This window comes from Salvelinus sp. IW2-2015, linkage group LG33 (assembly GCF_002910315.2).
Source record: "Salvelinus sp. IW2-2015 linkage group LG33, ASM291031v2, whole genome shotgun sequence".
NCBI classification, from domain to species: Eukaryota; Metazoa; Chordata; class Actinopteri; order Salmoniformes; family Salmonidae; genus Salvelinus; species Salvelinus sp. IW2-2015.
In genome coordinates, this window is record NC_036872.1 from 30,478,032 (window position 1) to 30,490,787 (window position 12,756).

The window sequence follows — 12,756 nt, forward strand, 5'->3', positions numbered from 1 at the left end:
TCAACCTGCGTGTCCTGATTGCGTCTAGTGTGGATGGACAAAATCAACATGCGCACGCAGATGCGCGTGCCCAGTCTAGTTAGTATATACACTTAAAATAGGGATGTGGGAAATGTCTCTAAGAGGGCCAATGTTCCTTGTTTTACTGTCCTTGTGGGGACTTTCGGGGATTTTAGGTCCACACACGGATAGAAAAAACAATCCCCCCCCCACACACACATACAAATTTAAATGTGGGCTCCATTTTCTTTGTGTTTATCAGTTGACTCCAAACAGGATTAAGCCGTCAGTAGAATAACATTCCARCATGTTGTGTTAAACTTGACTAGTTTATGAAATGTGCAGATGAGCTGGATAAGGACTTGTCTGAGTTAGTGTGCACTGAGGTTTGGCTCTGTTGTTAAAAGTTTTTAAAAGTAAATATTTWAAAATTATGTTTAATCCCAATGATTTATATGGTGAAATAAAGGTTAAATACACAATAAACTTTAGTGTGTGTGTGCGTGTGTGTGTGCCGTAGGAATGGATGCTCTCCCATTCACAAACAACCTCCTGAGATGCCTCCAAGCGCTGTGTTTACATTCTGCATTCTTTCAGAGGCTCTTATTCAAAAACCAGAGCCCTGCGAATGGCCGACCACAAAACTCCCCTTCCCTGCCTCTCTCAATTCAATTCAATTCAAGGGGCTTTATTGGCATGGGAAACATATGTTAACATTGCCAAAGTAATTGAAGTAGATAATATACAAAAGTGAAATAAACATTAAAAATGAACAGTAAACTTTACACTCAAAGAAGTTCCAAAAGAATAAAAACATTACAAATGTCATAGTATTATGTAGTATATATGCAGTGTTGTAGCGATGTGCAAATGGTTAAAGTACAAAAGGGAAAATAAATAAACATAAATATGGGTTGTATTTACAATGGTGGTTTTTCTTCACTGGTTGCCTTTTGCTTGTGGCAACAGGTCACAAATCTTGCTGCTGTGAGGGCACACTGTGTTATTTCACCCAGTAGATATGGGAGTTTATCAAAATCGTGTTTGTTTTCAAATTCTTTGTGGATCTGTGTAATCTGAGGGAAATATGTGTCTCTAATATGGTCATACATTTGGCAGGAGGTTAGGAGGTGCAGCTCAGATTCCACCTCATTTTGTGGGAAGTGTTCTCTTGAAAGCCAGGTCTTCTTACGGTGGCCTTTCTCAATAGCAAGGCTATGCTCATTGAGTCTGTACATAGTCAAAGCTAACCTTAAGTATGGGTCAGTCACAGTGGTCGGGTATTCTGCCACTGTGTACTCTCTGTTTAGGACCAAATAGCATTCTAGTTTGCTCTGTTTTTTTGTTAATTCTTTCCATTGTGTCAAGTTATCTTTTTGTTTTCTCATGATTTGGTTGGTTCTAATTGTGTTGCTGTCGTGTCCCTCTCTCTCTCTCTTTTAGCTCCACCTCTTTTCCTCCTGGCTGAAAAGGCCTCTTTACTCTAACCCCTCCCCCTCTCCCCCCCTCCTTCCCCAGAATGCCAGATGTATTGCAGAGTGAGGCACAGCAATGTAAACACACAGCCCTGCCATGACAGTCAGGGTGGTCCACCCTCCCTCCTCCTCCTCTTTCCTCTCTTTCCTCTCCTTCCCAGTGCTGGTGGACAGAGGGGCTGGGAGTGCGAGGAACAGCAGAGCGAGAGAGACTATTAAAGAATACCAGAACCCACTGTGTTCTCCAATTACATTGAATGAACTACAGGACAAAATACAAACCCTCCAACCCAAAAAGGCCTGTGGTGTTGATGGTATCCTCAATGAAATGATAAATGATACAGGCAACACATTCCAATTGGCTATACTTAAACTCTTTAACATCATCCTTAGCTCTGGCATCTTCCCCAATATTTGGAACCAAGGACTGATCACTTCAATCCACAAAGTCGAGACAAATTTGACCCCAATAACTACCGTTGGATATGCGTCAACACCAACCATGGGAAAATCCTCTGCATTATCATTAACAGCAGACTCGTACATTTCCTCAGTAAAAACAATGTACTGAGCAAATGTCAAATTGTATTTTTACCATATTACCGTACAACAGACCACGTATTCACCTTGCACACCCTAATTGACAAACAAACCAAAACAAATGCAAAGCCCTCTCATGCTTTCTGGTTTCAAAAAAGCCTTTTACTTAATTTGGCATGAGTGTCTGCTATACAAATTGATGGAAAGGGATGTTGAGGGGAAAAACATAGAAGGTTATAAAATCCATGTACACAAACAACAAGTGTGTGGTTAAAATTGGCAAAAAACACACACATTCCTTACACAGGACCGTGGGGTGAGACAAGGATGCAGCTTAAGCCCCACTCTCTTCAACATATATTTAAACGAATTGGTGAGGGCACTAGAGCAGTCTGCAGCACCCGGCCTCACCCTACTAGAGTCTGAAGTAAAATGTCTACTGTTTGCTGATGATCTGGTGCTTCTGCCACCAACCAAGGAGGGCCTACAGCAGCACCTAGATCATCTGCACAGATTCTGCCAGACCTGGGCTCTGACAGTCAATCTCAGGAGGACAAAAATAAAGGCGTTCCGAAAAAGGTCCAGTCGCCAGGACCAGAAATACAAATTCCATCTGGACACCGTTGCCTTAGAGCAGGTATTCCCAAACTAGGGTACGGGTACGCACAATGCTGTCTGGGGTACGCCAATTAAAAATGTGATTCACATTTTCACATTAAAATATATAATTTCTTCACATTTTCAAACATTTTCAAACATATTTTCCAACGGGGCTAAACATTTGGGTGATGTTTTTTCTCGCTGAATGATCTGATTCTGGGATTACAGGGACTTTCCGCAACTATATTCAATGTGCGGGACAAAATTGATTAAGAAGTTGGAGCTCTTCTCTGTCTGCATTAACAAAGACAACACACAGGTCTTTCCATCATTGTATGATTTTTTTGTGTGCAAATGAACTCAAGCTTACGGACAATGCCAAATGTGTTATAGTGAAGCACCTGAGTGAATTGGGTGCGCAATTACGCAGGTACTTTCCCAAAACGGATGACACAAACAACTGGATTCGTTATCCCTTTCATGCCCATCCCCCAATCCACTTACCGATATCTGAACAAAAGATCCTCATTGAATTGCAACAAGCGGTTTTGTGAAAATTGAAGCCACTGCCAGATTTCTGGATTGGGCTGCGCTCAGAGTATCCTGCCTTGGCAAAACCGCACTGTTAAGACACTGATGCCCTTTGCAACCATGTACCTATGTGAGAGTGGATTCTCGGCCCTCACTAGCATGAAAACTAAATACAGGCACAGACTGTGTGTGGAAAATGATTTAAGACTGAGACTCTCTCCAATACAACCCAACATTGCAGAGTTATGTGCATCCTTTCAAGCACACCTTTTTCATTAACCTGTGGTGAGTTATTCACAATTTTCGATTAACAAATAAAGTTTTATAGGTAAGATGGCTAAATAAAGAGCAAAATTATTGAATATTATTATATTATTATTTGTGCCATGGTCCTATAAGAGCTCTTTGTCACTTCCCACGAGCCGGGTTGTGACAAAAACTCACACTCATTCTTATGTTTAATAAATGTATCGTGTAGTGTGTGTGTGTGTGTGTGTGTGTGGCAGGCTTACAATGATGGCAAGAAAACAACATTTGAGAGTGCTCTGACCCTGGTGCTAGAGGGGGTACGCAGCTGGAGGTTGAATGTTTGAAGGAGTACCGGACTATAAAAAAAAAAACCACTGCCCTAGAGCAAACAAAAAATAATACATACCCCGGCCTAAACATCAGCACCACAGGTAACTTCCACAAAGCTGTGAAAGAGCTGAGAAACAAGGCAAGAAGGGCCTTCTATGCCATCAAAAGGAACCGAAAATTCGACATACCAATTAGGATCTGAATAAAAATACTTGAATCAGTTATAGAACCCATTGCCCTTTATGGTTGTGAGTTTTGGGGTCCGCTCACCAACCAAGATTTCACAAAATGGGACAAACACCAAATTGAGACTGCATGCAGATTTCTGGAAAAATATAATCTCAGTGTACAACGTAAAACACCAAATAATGCATGCAGAACAGAATTAGGCCGATATCCCCTAATTATCCAAATCCAGAAAAGAGACGTAAATTCTACAACCACTTAACAGGAAGTGATTCCCGAACCTTCCATAACAAAGCTGTCACCCACAGAGAGATTAACCTGGAGAAGAGTCCCCTAAGCAAGCTGGTGCTGGGGCTCTGTTCACAAACACAAACAGACCCCACAGAGCCCCAGGACAGGCAGACTACCTGACCACTGTGACTGACCCAAAATTAAGAAAATCTTTGAATATGTACAGACTCAGTGAGCATAGCCTTGCTATTGAGAAAGGCCACCGTATGCAGATCTGGCTCTCAAGAGAAGACAGGCTATGTGCACACTGCCCGCAAAATGTGGTGGAAACTGAGCTGCACTTCCTAATCTCCTGCCAAATGTATGACCATATTAGAGACACGTATTTCCCTCAGATTACACAGACCCACAAATAATTCGAAAACACCTAATTTTGATAAACTCCCAGATCTACTGGGTGAAATACCAGTGTGCCATCACAGCAGCRYGATTTGTGACCTGTTGCCACAAGCAAAGGGCAACCAGTGAAGAACAAACAYCATTGTAAATACAACCCATATTTATGTTTATATATTTTCCCTTTTGTACTTGAACTATTTGCACATAATATGACATTTGCAATGTCTTTATTCTTTTGGAACTTCTGTGAGTTTAATGTTTACTGTTAATTTGTTTTATTGTTTATTGTTTATTTCACCTGTGACCTAGTGGGGCAGTGACCTGCTGTAACTTTTTCGACTACCATCTCATATTCTACCCTAGCCTACCCTCTCCTATCCTACCCTATCCTACACTCTCCTAATCTACCCTAGCCTAAACTCTCCTAATCTACCCTAGTCTACTCTCTTCTATCCTACCCTATCCTACCCTCTCCTACTCTATCCTACCCTATCCTACCCTCTCCTACTCTATCCTATCCTACCCTATCCTACCCTTTCCTACTCTCTCCTGTTCTATCCTCCACACACCCACCCTTTCTCACCCTACCCTCCCCTATCCTACCCTCTCCTACCCTATCCTATTCTACCCTCCCTTACCCTCTCCTACCCTCCAATCTCCTACCCTATCCTACCTTGCCATCCCTATCCAACGCTGCCCTACTCTCTCCTACCCTTCCCAAACCTCCCCTGGCCTGGCCACACTACTGTACTGTGGCGTCCGCTGGAATGTGGGATTGTGGGATACCTAGAATCAGGAGGCCATCTTACCTAGGTTGAAAATATAAAGGCTACGACAACCTAGTACTTTAATGCGGAAGCGTTTGAAAATTAACAAATTAATGGCACCAGCAATATTGCTGGATTCTACAGGATTACCATTGAAAACGTGACCAGCGGTTTTTCCCATTATTCAGATTACAACCTCTCACTTTCAGTTATTTGAAAATGAAATCATCTCCAAAATATCTCTATTTTTAAAACAAGCCATAGAATGTTGATTGCAATTTCAGTTTAGTTCACCAGAAAAGACAGAACAAATAATACAACAAATATATTAGTTCAACTCAAAAATACTTAAAAAATAAATAAAATAAAAAGTATAATCTCTGTAAATTATATCGTAAATAGGATTGCTGGAGTTATGTCATACATGCAGCTAACAAAAATATATGGGAATGTCTGCTCTTCCCAAAATTACAACCAACTAATTGCAGCATTACCGCAAAATGGAAGAAGCAAGTGGAAAGGGGAAAAAGAAAGGGACTTGTCTGTTGGCCCTGCATTAAAGACCAAAATTGGTTAAAGAAAATTGTGATAAATAAAGAAGTATACCAGTTTCATTTAACGACCAAAAATGGACAACTGTGCCATATATAGTTGGAGTCAGAAGTTTACATACACCTTAGCCAAATACATTTAACTTTTTAGAGATAGGGGGCAGCATTTTCACTTTGGATGAATAGCGTGCCCTCCTACTCTGTCCCAGATGCTAATATATGCATATTATTATTACTATTTGGATAGAAAACACTCTGAAGTTTCTAAAACTGTTTCAATGATGTCTATGAGTATAACAGAACTCATATGGCAGGCGAAAACCTGAGAAAAATCCAACCAGGAAGTGGGATATCTGAGGTTGGTCGATTTTCAACTCATCGCCTATTGAAATCCCAGTGGGATATGGATCTGTTTGCACTTCCTACGGCTTCCACTAGATGTCAACAGTCTGTAGAACATTGAATGAAGCTTCTACTGTGATGTTGAGCTGGATGAGAGCTGTTTGAGTCAGTGGTGTGGCAGAGGTCCTGGTCATGCGCATTCCACATGATATCGACTTGCGTTCCATTACTTCTATAGACACAAAGGAATTCTCCGGTTGGAACGTTATTGAATATTTATGATAACAACATCCTAAAGATTAATTCTATACTTAGTTTGACAAGTTTATTCAACCTGTAATATAACTTTTTGAAGTTTTCGTCTGACGTTCGCCTGGACCTGAAAGAGCGTTTGGATATGTGTACTAAACGTGCTAACAAAAGTAGCTACTTGGACATAAATAATGTACATTATCGAACAAAAACAACAATTTATTGTGGAACTAGGATTCCTGGGAGTGCATTCTGATGAAGATCATCAAAGGTAGGGAATATTTATAATGTCATTTTGTATTTTGTTGACTCCAACATGGCGGAGAAATTTTGTTTCTATCTGAGCGGCGTCTCAGATTATTGCATGGTTTGCTTTTTCTGTAAATTTTTTGAAATCTGACACAGCGGTTGCATTAAGAACAAGTGTATCTTTAATTCTATGTAAAACATGTATCTTTCATCAAGTTTATGATGAGTATTTATGTTATTTTGATGTGGCTCTTTCAAGTTCTCCGAATATTTTGGAGGCATTTCTGAACATGGCGCCAATGTAAACTGAGATTTTTGGATATAAAATGCACATTATCGAACAAAACATACAGTGGGGAGAACAAGTATTTGATACACTGGCAATTTTGTAGGTTTTCCTACTTACAAAGCATGTAGAGGTCTGTAATTTTTATCATAGGTACACTTCAACTGTGAGAGATGGAATCAAAACAAAAATCCAGAAAATCACATTGTATGATTTTAAGTAATTAATTTGCATTTTATTGCATGACATAAGTATTTGATCACCTACCAACCAGTAAGAATTCCGGCCTCACAGACCTGTTAGTTTTTCTTTGAGAAGCCCTCCTGTTCTCCACTCATTACCTGTATTAACTCCACCTGTTTGAACTCGTTACCTGTATAAAAGACACCTGTCCACACACTCAATCAAACAGACTCCAACTCTCCCACAATGGCCAAGACCAGAGAGCTGTGTAAGGACATCAGGGATAAAATTGTAGACCTGCACAAGGCTGGGATGGGCTACAGGACAATAGAAAAACAGCTTGGTGAGAAGGCAACAACTGTTGGCGCAATTATTAGAAAATGGAAGGAGTTCAAGATGACGGTCAATCACCCTCGGTCTGGGGCTCCATGCAAGATCTCACCTCGTGGGGCATCAATATCATGAAGAAGGTGAGGGATCAGCCCAGAACTACACGGCAGGACCTGGTCAATGACCTGAAGAGAGCTGGGACCACAGTCTCAAAGAAAACCATTAGTAACACACTACGCAGTCATGGATTAAAATCCTGCTTTGCTGCAGGAGGTACTGGTGCACTTCACAAAATAGATGGCATCATGAGGTAGGAAAATTATGTGGATATATTGAAGCAACATCTCAAGACATCACTCAGGAAGTTAAAGCTTGTCGCAAATCGGTCTTTCAAATGGACAACGACCCCAAGCATACTTCCAAAGTTGTGGAAAAATGGCTTAAGGACAACAAAGTCAAGGTTATTGGAGTGACCATCAGAAAGCCCTGACCTCAATCCTATAGAAGTTTTGTGAGCAGAACTGAAAAAGTGTGTGCAACCGTGAAGCATGGAGGTGATCAATGATCATAGCAATGAATGAATGACAAATCTCTGTTAACTAACTTGGCGTTTTATAGAGACAGTGTACAATTTTCAACATAATGCATCTCAATCTGTATGCTATGTCTTGTTCTATGTTGCTATTGTCCATATTGTAATGGTTTTTTAATAACCTGCCCAGGGACTGCGGTTGAAAATTAGCCGGCTGGCTAAAACCGGCACTTTTACTGAAACGTTGATTAATGTGCACTGTCCCTGTAAAAATAAAATAAACTCAAACTCAATAAACTCAAACTCAATAGGAAACCTAATATTCCACAAATTACTTTGTAATTTCAATGACAGGTATTGGTATTAGCATTTTAGTTTTTAAAATAAACTAATGTATTTACAGTGCTACATATTCGTTTTTAGGGCACAACATTTTCTTCAATTCTAGCTAGAATTCATGTAGGCCCAATATAGGCTGTGTCTCAATTTAAAAAAAAAACGTATCTCTAGTTCGCTTTTTGTTTCTCGAACCAATTCAAATCAAATCAAATTCTATTGGTCACATACACATATTTGTTATTGCAGGTGTAGCGAAATGCTTGTGTTCTTTGCTCCAACGACATCTTTAGTATTTTGGTTTGAACATTCTGGTGCTCCTAAATTTCATGCATGCACACACACACGCACACACAAACTGTCACGACTTCCACCGAAGGTGGTTCCTCTCCTTGTTCGGGCGGCGCTCGGCGGTCGGCGTCGCCGGCCTACTAGCCATCACCGATCCATTTTTCTTTTTCCGTTTGTTTTGTCTTTGGTTCATTCACACCTGGTTTTCATTTGCTTTAATTCCTGTGTGTATATTTACCCCTGTTTCCCCGCTTAGGTTTGTGCGGATTATTTTCATGTTGCTTGTTGAGGCTTTCCTCAGTTTATTCACGTGTGTTTAATATAGTAAGGAGCGTTGTTTTTTTTCTACTTTCGTGAGTAACTGTGAGTTCCCATTGCCTTGGGCTTTTTTTGGGGTGATTGTACCTGTACCGTTTTTGGGCTTGCCTATTAAAMAACGCTACATTGACATCTCTGCTCTCCTGCGCTTGACTCCTTACCTACCTTCAGAACGAAATCGCAACACACACGCACGCACACACACACACACACGCACACACACACAGACACTCGTTAGAGAGATACTCTCAGAGATACTCTCAATGATCGGCTATGAAAAGCCAACTGACATTTACTCCTGAGGTGCTGACCTGTTGCACCCTCGACAACCACTGTGATTATTATTATTTGACCATGCTGGTAATTTATGAACATTTGAACGTCTTTGCCATGTTCTGTTATAATCTCCACCCGGCCACYCCTCATAGCCTGGTTCCTCTCTAGGTTTCTTCCTAGGTTTTGGCCTTTCTAGGGAGTTTTTCCTAGCCACCGTGCTTCTACATCTGCATTGCTTGCTGTATGGGGTTTTAGGCTGGGTTTCTGTACAGCACTTTTAGATATCAGCTGATGTAAGAAGGGATTTATAAATACATTTGATTTGATTTTGATTTGACTCCTTTCCTTCCATTTTGTTCTTCGTTCCTCACTCAAATCCAGTGGACTTGAATAGGGTTTCTTCAGGGGAGAGGGAGGTGAATGCAGGCAGCAATGTGGAAGAATCTGCCCATTGAGGGCTGCGTGAGTGTGTGAATGTACACCTCGGGCCCAGGGAAGGCTGCATTGGGAGCTAGCCGACTGCTAAATACACCCATTGGAGGGGCTGCAGGGCTGGACAGGTGATTAGCATAATTAGGAGAGCGGGGGCCATACATATGGTAATGTAGAGTGGGGGGAGGAGGCACTGGCAGCTGGGGTGTCACATTGTGTCAGTTCGGAAGGGGGGGGGGGGGGTATTGTTACCCCTCTCCTTCACTGTCGATCTCTGTCTTCTCTCTCGTGCTATGAGGTGGGACTGGGTATGAGGGGAGGGAAGGTGGGACTGGGTACAAAGGTTGGGAGGGGAGGTGGGACCGGGTATGAGAGGAGGAGAGATGATAGGAGGTGGGACTGGGTACGAGGGGAGGGAGGGGAGGTGGGACTGGGTACATGGGGAGGGAGGTGGGACTGGGTACAAAAGAAGGGGAGTTGGGACTGGGTATGAGAGGAGGAGAGGTGAGAGGTGGGACTGGGTATGAGGAGAGGGGAGGTGGGACTGGGAATGAGGGGAGGGGAGGTTGGGGACTGGTATGAGAGGAGGAGAGGTGAGAGGAGGTGGACTGGGTGATGAGGGGAGGGGAGGTGGGACTGGGTATGAGAGGAGGAGAGGTGAGAGGAGGTGGGACTGGGTATGAGGGGACTAGGTGGGACTAGGTATGAGGTGAGGGGAGGCAGGGTATGAGTGGAATGTTGATGGTACAGTTGGACCCTGGCCTCTGACCCCTGTAAGTATCAAATACTTCCTGGTTGATTGACAGCAGCATCAGGTGGGTGTCCCCAGGTTAAGAAACATGTGGGAGATGAGAGAGAGGAAGAGGGAGAGAGAGGGAATAACTGAAGTTGGGACGTCAAACATTACGGTTGAAGAAAGAGGGTACAAAATAGGGTGAGATATATACGGTATGGAAATAAAAAGAGCAAGGTAATATGATGGATAGACAGCTGTCTTAGGCTCGCTGGTGGGTCGATGGCAGTGAGGTGACCTGGTTCTAGGGTCTTCCATGTCACTACGGGGGGTTTGGCTGAGAGCGCTGTAAGCCAGCTAATCCACACACACACACACAGTTTTGTACAGCTAACCTTGTGGGGAAATACAATTCAGTCCCATTCAAAATCCTATTTTCCCTAAACCCTAAACCTAATTCTAACCCATACTCTTAACCTAACCCTAACCTTAACCCAAAAACCTAATCTTAACCCTAAACCTAGCTCCTAACCGTAAAACTAAACCTAGATCCTAACCCTATCCCTTAACGGAATTCTAACCCAAACACTAATTCTAACCTTAACCCTAAAACCCCTAGAAATAGCATTTGACCTTGTGTGGACAAAAACAATGTCCCCAGTTGGTCAACTTTTGTTTGTTTACTATTCTTGTGGGGACGTCTGGTCCCCACAAGAATAGTTAAACACATCCATTTTATTTGTCACATGCACCGAATACAACAGGTGTACATTACTGCGAAATACTTACTTACAAGCCCTTAACCATTAATGCAGTTTTAAGAAAATAAATAAAATATTTACTAAATAAACTAAAGTTAAAGAAGTAGTACAATAAAATAACAATAACAAGGCTATATACAACAGGTACCCGGAATATTCAAGGGTACAGGTAATTTGAGGTAATTGAGGTAATATGTACATGTAGGTAGGGATAAAGTGACTGTGGAAAGGGCCCTGTCAACCTTTCATGTGGACGGGGGAGGAGAGACAGAAAGGCCGCCGTAGGCAGACCTGGCTCTCAAGAGAAGACAGTCTATGTGCACACTGCCAACAAAATGAGGTGGAAACTGAGCTGCACTTCCTAACCTCCTGCCAAATGTATGACCATATTAGAGACACATATTTCCTTCAGATTACACAGATCCATAAAGAATTGGAAAACAAACTCAATTTTGATAAACTTCCATATCTACTGGGTGAAATACCACAGTGTGCCATCACAGCAGCAAGATGTGTCACTTGTTGCCACAAGAAAAGGGCAAACAGTGAAGAACAAACACCATGGTAAATACAACCCATATTTATGTTTATTTATTTTCCCTTTTGTACTTTAACTATTTGCACATAATATGACATTTGAAATGTCTTTATTGAAGATTTTTTTTTTTTTTTTACAATCGAGAGAGAGAGAGAACATTCTAAACAAACAACAACACGAAGAGTTACAGTGCATTCGAAAAGTATTCATACCCCTTCACTTTTTCCATGTTTTGTTACATTACAGCCTTTAAAAACCTCTTAGTCCCTTACGGCTCGAATCCCATTACTGGGATCATTTAACAACATCTGGTGAAATATTCAAAAATACTACATTCGTAATATTAAACATTCATKAAGATACAAGTGTCTTACATCATTTAAAAGCTTAACTTCTTGTTAATCCAGCCGCTTTGTCAGATTTCAAAAATACTTTACGGCGAAAGCATACCATGCGATTATCTGAGGACAACGCCCCGCATACAAAAGCATTAAAAACATTTTCCAACCAAGCAGATGCATCACGAAAGTCAGAAATAGCGATAAAATAAATCGCTTACCTTTGAAGATCTTCATCTTTTTGCAATCCCAAAGGTCCCAGTTACACAATGAATGGTCGTTTTGTTCGATAAAGTCCTTTATATCCCAAAAATGTCAGTTTATTTGGCGCGTTTGATTCAGAAATACACCTGTTCCAACTCGCCCAACATGAATCTAAAAAGTTACCTGTAAACTTTGTCCAAACATTTCAAACAACGTTTCTAATCCAACCTCAGGTACCCTAATATGTAAATAATCGATAAAATTTCCGACGGAATTAACTGTTTTCAATCCCGGAAAAAAACAATGTGGAGTGCGCAATCATTCACGYGCACCAAAAGACTAGAGTCCTTCTGAGTGACACTTAGAAAGAATACGAATAGTTCTTCATTTAAAAAAAACAACAACATCTAACAATTTCTAAAGACTGTTGACATCTAGTGGAAGCCATAGGAACTACAATCTGGGTCCTAATAATTAGGCTTTCCCACAGAAAAGC